This window comes from Marmota marmota, unplaced genomic scaffold (assembly GCF_001458135.2).
Source record: "Marmota marmota marmota unplaced genomic scaffold, marMar, whole genome shotgun sequence".
NCBI lineage: Eukaryota > Metazoa > Chordata > Mammalia > Rodentia > Sciuridae > Marmota > Marmota marmota.
The window spans coordinates 73,759,710-73,770,721 of NW_026000026.1; the positions used below are offsets into that span (position 1 = coordinate 73,759,710).

At 40.8% G+C, this 11,012-nt stretch overlaps 1 long non-coding RNA gene across 1 annotated transcript in view; it reads left to right on the forward strand.

The window, feature by feature from the left end:
- The window catches only part of LOC125619113, a 59,890-nt gene extending 51,370 nt beyond the window's left edge, over positions 1-8,520 (forward strand). The window contains exon 5 of the long non-coding RNA XR_007350610.1: positions 5,178-8,520. This is a non-coding gene — a long non-coding RNA (uncharacterized LOC125619113). The remainder of the gene's footprint in view (positions 1-5,177) is intronic.
- The last annotated feature ends 2,492 nt before the right edge of the window (positions 8,521-11,012 follow it).

The following is an 11,012-nucleotide window of genomic DNA, read 5'->3' on the forward strand; positions in this document are numbered from 1 at the left end:
TGGGGGTGTCATTTATTCTCCTCTTCAAAAGCTCATTCTTAAGAGGAAGTGATAAGTTCTAATGTTTTTAGCTTAATTTTCCCCATTTGAGGAATTTCCGAGGAAGCAGCATGGGGCTTTTTATATTTTAACTATTTTTTTTATTACTAAAGAAATACACAATCACAGTAAAAATTTCAAACAGAATCGTTTCCAGATGGAACCACAGTTAGCAGCATTTTGTGTATCTTTCCAGAAATGTTCTATGCACATACAAGCATACAATATATTCCCCCACCCCACTCTCACGCACAAATGGGAGCATATTGGACATCTTTTTCTACAACTTGCTATTTTTCATGTAGCACATTTTGGATGTTTGCCATTTCAATATATCTAGATTTACTCTTGTTAAAAAACTGCTCCGTAGTTCTATTTATGAATGTACTGATGTATTTACCCAACTCCCTGTTAATATTTATGTTAATTTTGCGTTATTATGAACAGTGCTTAGAATAAGTGTCCTAAATCTACATCCATATCCTGTATTTTTGGAGTATCTTCCACTTAGAGATTTATTTATTTATTTTTTAATTAAGATGTCTGGGAGATTAAAATTTTGAGAGATGTCAATTGTCCTTTTAAAAGCTTATGCCAATTTAAACTCTAGTAATCATGAGTGAGAATACCTGGTTGCACATACCATCACAAATACATACACAAACTTTTAAGCTTGCCAATCTTAAAATAATTTTTTACTTTATTTATTTATTTATTTATTTATTTATGTTGGTACTGGGGATTGAACTAGCAGTTCTCTACCACTGAGCTACATCCCCAATCCTTTAATTTTATATTTTGGGACAGGGTCTCAGTAAAGTTGCCCATGCTGGTCTCAAACTTGTGTTTATTCTGTTGAAGGGACAGATGAGGCAAGGCACCGAAGATAGCAGGAAACCCTTTTATTTGGCTGCAGCCAGGTTCAGAGGGCACAGCTTTTGCTGTAATCAATTAATCCCCTGAACCCCGAGTTCAGGTAGTTTCAGAGTTTTATACCCAGCATGTAAGGGGAGAGGCTCAGAAGTTCACATAAAAGCAGCTTTTTCTTTCACTGTTCTGGGCAAGTTAACCCTTCAAGGACAACACCTGAGAAGGGGAAAGCTTCCTCTCCCCTTTCTTTCCTCCCCCTGCCAGCTGTTACCATTGAGCCCAATTGGTAACTTCTCTTAGAAATGTAGGCATCTCTGTGAAGCTCCAGCTCAAGGCCAGAGGCCTTGTTTACACATTTCTACAAACTACTATACTGGATACATGTTTGTGAAAAACTAATAAGGGGGTGTCCAGCACCTGGAGTGCCAATTTCTTCCAGGCTAGTGGCCAAGTAGAATAGGGCAACATGAAAATAGGAAGTTTATTTACATTGGACTCTTTTGTGGAGACTCTTTTACTTATAGTCTTAAAAATCAATTATGGTGAAGATTGCTGGAGAAGCTTAGTTAAGATTTTTTTGTGGAGGAGGGGGTGCTATTACAATTCTGCCTCAGCCTCCTGAGTAGCTGCGATTACAGGTATGTGCCACCCCTCCTAGCTTAATTTTATTATTTTAAATTAATATTTTAATTTAAATAACTTTTTAAAATTTAAATGACTAATAACTTTTTCTTGTTCAGGTAAATTTGGCCATTTTTCTATTATTTAAGCTGCATCTTACTGAGTTATAGAAAGATCTCTTTCTATATGAAGGGAAATGACTCTTTTGTACCATATGTAGTAGTAGTAATTCCCAACTTTATCATTTGTCTTGGTTTTATGATTCTTTCCATATAACATTTGAAAAATTATTTTACTAGCAAATTTATCAATTCATTTTTGCCTTTGCACAGCCTTAGAGACCCTATTATAATGATCCAATGTTCCTCTGATGATTTCCATATTTTCTTTTTTACATTTAAATCTTTAATCCAACTACAAACTTTGAGGGAAGAATAAATTTACACTAGAGGTCAAACTTTACTTTCTACCTGCCTATCAGTTGTTCTCATAGTGTTCATTAATACTATACTTGGCATTTCTAAAGGTAAGATGCCTCAATATAAGAAAAATATTATTTCATGTTAGTTTTCCTAATATATAAAGCTCTTTAGAATAGAAAATAATTTGATCTTTAACCAACTTTAAAGATGCTAAGGACTGGGATGTAGCTCAGGAATAGAGCACTTGCCCAGCATGTGCAAGGCCATGGGTTCAATTCCCAGCACCTAAAATGCCGCAGTCCGGCTGCAGCAGAATAACCGGGGGGTGACGAATAACTTGTGTACGTTGATACAGCAGGAGTGGAAGCCCTTTATTGTAGGACAGGAACAGTATTTATACATTCCACACAGCTTATCTAATTAGCATAAACTAGATACATCAGTCAACCAATAAGGAATCTCCACACTTAATGGCTCGCTTTTGTTACTTCTCAAACCACTCCCTCTGGCATTTTGCCAGGCACCATCCAGACTTGTTTACGAACTCTAACATTCCCCTGGCAAAATGCCAGGTGTTATTTTGACTTATTTACAGACTCTAACACTAAAAAAAAAAAACAAAAAAAACCCTGACACCCATCTTCCAGAAAGAACAAGTTACTTACTAGAGTTTGACTAGTTACTGTGAAATGAGGTGGTCATAGGATGAACCCCTAGAGGCTGTGTTTTCCATTTACTCAACAAGCATTCATTGCTGCTATGTGCAATAGCCTATGGGATCATGGAAATGGTTAGATATGATTTTTTGCCCTCTGGAAGTATATAATTTAATAGAGAAATGGCAAATCTTTCATCATAGAGGGAATGTATGTATATGTTCTTGGCATTTCTAAAAGTAAGATAGCTCATTAATGTACTGTGGGTTCCTAGGGTTTTGGAAATGTATAAAAAGGAGATTCAAATTTGTCTTTCAGGAAATAAGCTGTTGAATAGTTGAAAGTTGGAATGGAACATGGAAAATATTTTAAGTTATCTGCATTTTAGAAATGTGTACTCTGTATATGGTCTGTATGTTTCCAAAGTCCTTTCTTAGGAGAACCCTTCAGATTTTGAATTTCAGGTTTGGCAAGTGGAAAGGAGAATAACTGTCAGTTATAATACCTTTCTTCTAAACTAAAGCTGTGTTTCACCCATGGTCCCTACTAAGGAGCAGGGGTAGGAATGTGTCAGCTTTTCCAATTCAGGAGTTGTCATGTGCCTAAGAGCTACTCCCCACAATCTAGAGTGCTCAGCCTGAGAGAATCATGACACTCTGTTTCCTTTTCCAAATCTTTTCACAGATCTTTGCAGCTAGGGGACTGTATTAGTTTGCTAGGACTGCTATAACAAAATAACAGACTGGTGGCTTACCTGATAGAAATTTGTTTTCTTATAGTTCTGGGGGCTGCGTGTCCAAGATCAAGATGTCAGTAGACTTGGTTTCTCATAAGATGTCTCTCCTTGGCTTTCAGACAACTGCTTTCTTGTTATGTCCTCACACAGTTTTCCTCTGTGTATAAATATCCCTGTTCTCTGTGTGTCCAAATTTTTTTTTTTGGTACTGGTGATTGAACCCCCAGCATCACTCTACCACTGAGCTACATCCCCTTTTTACTTACTTTTTGTTTTAGTTGTACAAGGATAGCATGCCTTTATTTTATTTGCTTATTTTTATGCGATGATAAGGATCAAACCCAGTGCCTCACATGTGCTAAGCAAGCACTCTGCCACTGAGCTATAGCCCCAGTCCCTATTTACTTTCTTTGTTTGTTTACTGTTTGAGTCTAACTTGCCAAAGCTGGCCTTGAATTTGTGATTCTCCTGCCTCAACCTCCTGACTAGCTGGGATATATACATACATACATACATACACACACACACACATATGCTATACTGCATATACTACATGGGGTGAATGTTGGGAATTGAACCCAAGGCTTCATGCATGCTAGACAAGCACTCTACCACTGAGATATACCCCCAGTCCCTCTACTCATTCATTCTTTCTCTTTCCCCAACCCCCTCCTGCCAGGATTGAACCCAGGGCCTCACATGTGCTGGGAGGGTGCTCTACCACTGAGCTACACTCTCAGCCCATGAACTGTCATTTTTATGGGCCCTAAAATCCTTTCTTACTCTAAATATTAGAACTAGAGGCTGGGTCTATTGGGAAGATTTTGGTTTTCATTTTAGATCTTTCTCTAGTTTTACCATGTTCAATTATTACTTTTATCATTTAAATTATGAATACAATTTTGAAAAAAATTATGAACAAAATTTTGATAATCTGGAGTGTGGCAGGCCAAATAGAACCCCTTTCTCAGCTTTCCTCTTTCTAAATGAGTGTTCTGGGTGAAAAGAATACAGAATCAGAATTCATCAGAACAAAAAAACCAAGAGATATTGGTACATTATCATTAATTCAACTCCAGAATCCGGTTCAGGAAACCACATTGCTTTTAGCTATCAGACTTCCCCAGGCGCCTCTGGCCTGCGAGTTGCTCGGTCTTTTCTTGTTTTTCCTGACCTTAGGAGTCTTAAGGAGCGAGTCCTGGACTCTTGGGTGAAGTGGAAAGTCTATGCTCCTTCCCCTAGCCTATGTCTTTTTTTTGTTCCAGAGACTTCCAAACCCGCAGACAAGAGCAGCAAATTGATCAAAGGAGGTGAACTGCATCTCTAAATATTGAACTCTCTCACAGCTCTGTGGCCTGGGTGCCAGTTGCAGGCCCATGGCTTTGACAAGAGCACTGATCCATGGAGACTTTAGCTCACTTCCCCTTGGAGGGGCTGTTAGGGTGGGACTGTCCCCCAAACCCTCATGTGTTAAAAGCATGGTCCCCAGTACAGCGTTCAGAGGTTGGGCTGTTATGCAGTGATTGGATCAGGAGGGCTCAATCCACATGATGGATTGATCGCCGGTTGAACTAATGGGAGGTAGGACCTATTTGGAGGAAGTGGGTCACTATGGGGAGGAGAGTCCTGGGAGGGTTTATCTTCTTCCTAGCACCTTCCTTTCTCTCTCTCCCTTTTTGGTACCTGGCTGCCATGAGCTGACAGCTTTTCTCTGCGACACACTCCTGCCACCATGATGTTCTGCGTCTCCTCAGGCCCACAGCCATGGAGCTGAATGACCATGGACTGAAATCTCTGTAACTGTGAGCTAAAATAAATATTTCCTCTTCTAAGTTGTTTTTCTCAGGTGTTTTGTCACAGCAACATCAAGCTGACAGACACAGTGGCACATCTGCCTTCAGAGGAGATTCTATTAGATGACCTTTTGCAAATGAAGTCTGTCATAGAGGACGGAATGGGATATGAGGACAGAGTGCCATACCATGGTGGAAACTTTGATATATTTCAAGTAATCCTGGCAGCTGGGGCATCCGGAGTTCTTCTCATCAGCCTTCATCCTGAACATTCCCCCTCCATTTCAGTTGGGTAGCTCTTTGGTTACTGCTTCGAGTTCCACATGCTGGGGGAAAAGAATTCATCTCTAAATGAAGAAAAAATTCTCCAGTTAGCAGATCTATAACCATGCACACTAATACCTTCTGGGACTTAAGACTTTTCAATGCATGGTCAAGTTCAGACAGCCCCCAAAGACATCTGAGGTCCATTAAGTTCAGATTTACATTCTTACCCAACAAATGGCAGTACTTCAGAAAGTTTGTTTATTTAACATAAAACGCAATAAAAAAAAGTTTTGGCCCCTAGAGTACAGAGTTTATGTGACTTCATGCCCCTCTTTCTGGGGTAGAATAAACAAAACAGGGAAATGGCAAAATCTATAGGATCCTCCTGCCTCAGCCTCCCCAGTAGCTAGGATTACAGGTGTGTGCAACCATACCTGACAAGATTTTTTATTTTTTAATGTATGACTAGGTCAACTTCAATATAAAAAAATTTTCAAGAGTTTATTGGATTTTTTTGATTGTACTGGAATTAATGATATTAAATATTGCTAGAAATAAGTGGGCCCTGCTAGGACCTTGAGATTATTATTATTTTTTTGTCACAATTATATTCACTGTAATAGAATTTGGTTTTCCTGGAACTAAAAGTTCCTACCAAGAGCTTTATTAAAATCCACAATCTATCAAAGATTTGAACTCCTGCTTCAAGTTATTCTTGGAACTAAGGTAAAGAATTGCCCAGTTCACATTTCAGAGGTGAGAGACACAGAGGTGAGAGAGGCTTGTCATGAAGTCCTACAGCCAAGGAGTCCTGGAGGATGAGCAGTGATTGCTCTTCAAACAGCCTCAGAGCAGACAAGGTGTGCAGAGGTAATGCCAGGTCCTAGTGCAAAAGTGGTCAGCCTGGAGGCGGGGCTTGATGTTGACTGACCCCTCACCACCCACATCTCCCACCCCAGGATGCCAGGGAGGCACCTAAGAGAGGCCCCGACCCCTGACTTCCCCTGACCCCAGACTGGCAGTCTTTCTTCCCTGCTGCTTTCTACAGTGTCTCTCATCATCATTGTAACACCCATCATGTCAACACAGTATCTGTGAGAGCTGTTGAAAAGGTACCGCTTTTGGAGACTGCCAGCGGAGAACTAGGCTGGCTCCACATCCTACCCCACTCTCGGTGGCTCCTTTCTTTAAATGAGCCTATTTAATGAGTCTAGAATATTCCATTAACCAATTGAGTACAGCTGCCAACAGGAATGTTCCAAAGAAAATAAATGAAAACTTGTCTACTTTGCACTGTTTTGATGGGCAGCCTCTTTAAAATCGTGGTGCCTGGTCTGTCTCCTCTCGGGGTGTAGTGCATTAGAACAAAGTGACCCTGAGAGGCCTAAGAAATGGTTTCATGCAATGATACTTCACAGCTTCCTTTTTTTCCTACTCTATACTCCTCCCTCCTCGGTGCCTAAGGCTCTGTCTGGGAAGAAGCTCCACATTTAAAAGGTACATTAACTCTTTGGAGCCTAACTCTTTGGCTTGCAAATCTAAACAACAAACTTTATTATTTAAAGATCAAATCTATTGAGCCAACCTCTGAAAAATGCTCTCGCATTGCTTCGGATAACAAGTCTGTGTCGATGAGTTTGAAAAGTGAAGAAAACTCTAGCCACATGAAATAACCCATATCAATCTTTTTCTCCATGTTAACAAGTGTGGAGTTTTCTTAGTAGAAACTGAACATGGTGGAGGTCAGAAACCTGACCTACGGCTGGCTCCCCTGTTCTTCCTTCCCAGGCCTGAATCAGGGGCTGGCGGGCTGAGCTCTTTTCTGAAGGCTCATGGGAAGAATCTACTTCCCAGCTCATTCAGGTTTTTGGCAGAATCCAGGTCCTTGTGGTTGCAGGACTGAGGTCCCATTTCCTTGCTGGCTGTCATCTGGGAGCTGTGCTCAGCTCTTAGAGGCTTCTCCTGACAAAGCCTTGCCAAAAAAAAAAAAAAAAAAAAAAAAAGGTCAGGACTTGAAAAACGGAATTTAACCCTTGTGAGCCCTGAAGACTGAACTCTGAGGGACGCTCAAGACATATCAGGCTCAAGCATTTTTCAATGCAGTGTCTCTTCTGGTTAGTTATTGGGTATTTAAGGGTTCTCCAACTTTGGTCTAATTATTTTATGCTGTTCCCAAGACTCCTGTATGATCACATCAGAGAATACTTGGTGTTAGAAGTGAGTTTTCATCTGGGTGATCCGAGCCTTTGAGGTCTACTCTCCCACTGAATGTTTTACCTTTGTAAAGATTAGAGTTCGTTGGGCTGGGGATGTGGCTCAAGCGGTAGCGTGCTTGCCTGGCATGCGTGTGCCCGGGTTCGATTCTCAGCACTACATACAAAAAAACAAAGATGTTGTGTCCGCCGAGAACTAAAAAATAAATATTAAAATTCTCTCTCTCTCTTAAAAAAAAAAAAGATTAGAGTTTGCATTGAACAAGCCTGATTTCAGATGAAAAACAAAAGCAATTTTATTTAGCCATAGTTTGCATGAAATGACATTTACTCATTTTAAATTTATTTGGACAAGTTTTTAAGAAGCAATACTTGCATGTAACCACCACCACCATCATCATCAATATAGATATTTCTGTCACCCTACAAAGTCTTCTTGGACTCTGTCCCAGACACCCTCGCCCCTCATTCCTTTTCCCTTCTATCCCAAGCAAAGACTGAACCATTTTCTCTCTATATACATTTTATTTGTGTTTTTTTTTCAGGAGTTTTATATAATTGGAATCATGCACACCTACATCTATTTTGACACGCGTGCATGCGCATGCACACACACACACAATAAACACTTTGGTTTCTTTTACATAGTATAATGTTTTAGAGTTTCATCCATCTTGGGCTTATTTTTTGGGGGGAGGGAAGGGTGCTGGGGATTGAACCCAGGGCCTTGTGCATGTGAGGCAAGCACTCTACCAACTGAACTATATCCCTAGCCATCCTTCTTGTTTTGAATCCCAGTAGTTTGTTCCCCTTAATTACTGAGTCATTTTTTACTATGTGAATGTACCACAATCATCCCTTTTCTGTATTGCTAGAATAAATCTGCTAAGATTTTGTCTAGAATTTTTGCATCTGTGTTCATGAAGGATATTTGGTCTGTAGTTTTCTTACAATGTCTTTGCCTGGTTTTGGTATCAGAGTAATACTGGCCACATAAATGGAGTTGGGAAGTATTGGGGGGGGATATTTATCGCTATTTGCAGGTGGTTTTTCTTGGCCATCTGTTGGGCACTACTGCCCCAAGAGGCCCAGAGACATCCTTCAAAGAGCTTTTTTTACAGGCCTAGGGAGAGTGCAGAAGTCCCTGGCACTGCTCTCAGGGTTTTGTGGCTTAGCAGCTATTCTCCGTTCCTGTTCCGTACATGGCATGCCAATAGGGCACAGATGTTCAAACACTCTACACAGAAACTCCTAAACCCTGACCTTGCAGAGAATTTCATCCATGCTCTTGAGTCTGGCTGCTTCTAACTTCAGCACAAAGCAGTGACCTCCATCCTTCCCCTGGGATGATGTAGTAAAATCCTCCTCAACCAAAAGTGCATTTTGCTTCTAAGAGCAAGAGTAGGGGTAGTGGAGAGAGGCAGCAGTGAGAGAGGCGGGGTGCTCAGACCTTCAAAAAACAAATTTAGCTCTTGCCAGAGTATGGAATGGGGAAAGGAGACATTTTAATGTCCCCTAATAAGTATCCAGAAGTAAAAAAAAAATCAAAAAAGTTTACTCCTCAAACACACTTTGTAAGGCAAACCAAGGAAAATTTAGATTCATACATAAACTTTCAGAAAAGGAAACTTACAAATCATATAATGTCCTCCCTCAAGCGGTTTTCTTTTACAAGTGTGGGGACTGTCCCTCAGCCCTATCCATCCCTGAGAGATAGTCAAGATGCTTGAAAACCACTGTTTTATGAGGTTTTGGGGGGGTGGCTCAGGCAAATAAAATTCCTGTTGATTGAGGCTGATCCCCAGGTATCCTGAGTTGGCATGCAGATGAGGCTCTCAGAGTTCTGGCAAAATCAGAACAAAGAACACATTATGATGACTTCCAGCCCAGGACGGAGGCTACTGCATGATGCTATATAAGCTCCCATGCTCTTCAGGTGCCTTTTTGTTTGTGTTGAGCTAAATTTCAAACATCAAGAGATACCATTATCAATAGATACATTGTAATTCTCACTGTGTGTGTGCATACACACGTGTGCATATACAGACATAACCACGACATGATGAAGGTATTAGCATAATGAGAATGTAATGCACCTGCTTCTGTATGCAGCTTGAGACTCGCCTACAAAGAGAGTTACCTGAGCCATAGCCATTCATGGAGAGCCAAGGATGTCAGTGCTCATTGCCAGCTAACTTCATCGTGAACCGGGCCTATTGCTTTGGTGGGAAATAAGACTGAGTTCAGGGGACAGCAAATAGGAGGTTCTGTCTTTGGGGAGTTGGACACAGCATGATACTTTGATAGACTGTTTCCAGGGCCAGGGAGCCAAGATGGTGCTGGGAGGCCGTATAGTACAGAGCCACAGAGGAGCAAACCTCAGGGTGGAGGGAAGCCATCAAGACCTGGCTGTTGCTGTTTGTAATGCTGGGCTTGAAACCCAGGCCACCCTCCATGCTGCACAAATGCTCTACCTCCAAGCTTCAGCCCAACCCAACGCCATGCTTTTAAGAGTTGTAGCTGGAAAAAACCAAAAGGACGGGAGAAGACACTGAAGTCACCACATTCATAGTTCAGCTTCTGACACAAAATTGTTTTATGACCTTCACCTACTTTCTCTGGACGCCCCCCCTCCACCCCAAAACTACAAGAGGGTCTCATCATCTATAAGAGAAAAGTTAAAGAGGCTAATGATTAAACTATGCCTAGATTTCAAGTCCTAAAACTGAATGTGAGGAAATAGTTGTTCTTTATTTTTGTTTGCTGGTTTTATAATGTTCTCTATAAAATTGCCAGCTGGTCTGAGACATTATAAATGGGAGGAGAGAAAGGGAATTTTTGTCTATGCTTCAATTGGAGTTGGTAGTTAGATGTAGCTGAAGACCTTCCAAGAAGGGAGTAGAAAGTCAGGGAGAGACTCAGAGACGGCTGGACATTCAGTTCTTCCATAAGATTGTTCTATCCATGCTCTAGAAGATTCTGAGTCTTATTTCACTACATAATGATTTTGATATCCTGAATTCTTTTTTTTTTTTTTTTTTGGAACTGGGAATTGAACTCAGGGGCACTTAACCACTGAGCCACATCCCCAGCCATTTTTTATATTTTATTTAGAGACAGGGTCTTGCTGAGTTGGTTAGAGCCTTGCTAAGTTGCTGAGGCTGGCTTTGAACTCGTGATCCTCCTGCCTCAGCCTTCCGTGCCACTGGGGTTACAGGTGTGCACCACCATACCTGGTGATATCCTGAATTCTTAAGCAAGCTGCATGTATGTTTTATAATGCCCCAAATCTTGTAAACAATAAGATAGCCCTTATAAACAGTCACAGTGAGCATAAATACTGAAAGCTTTTAGATTCCACAGAAAGATACTACCTTTTGGAGAACCATTTTCTG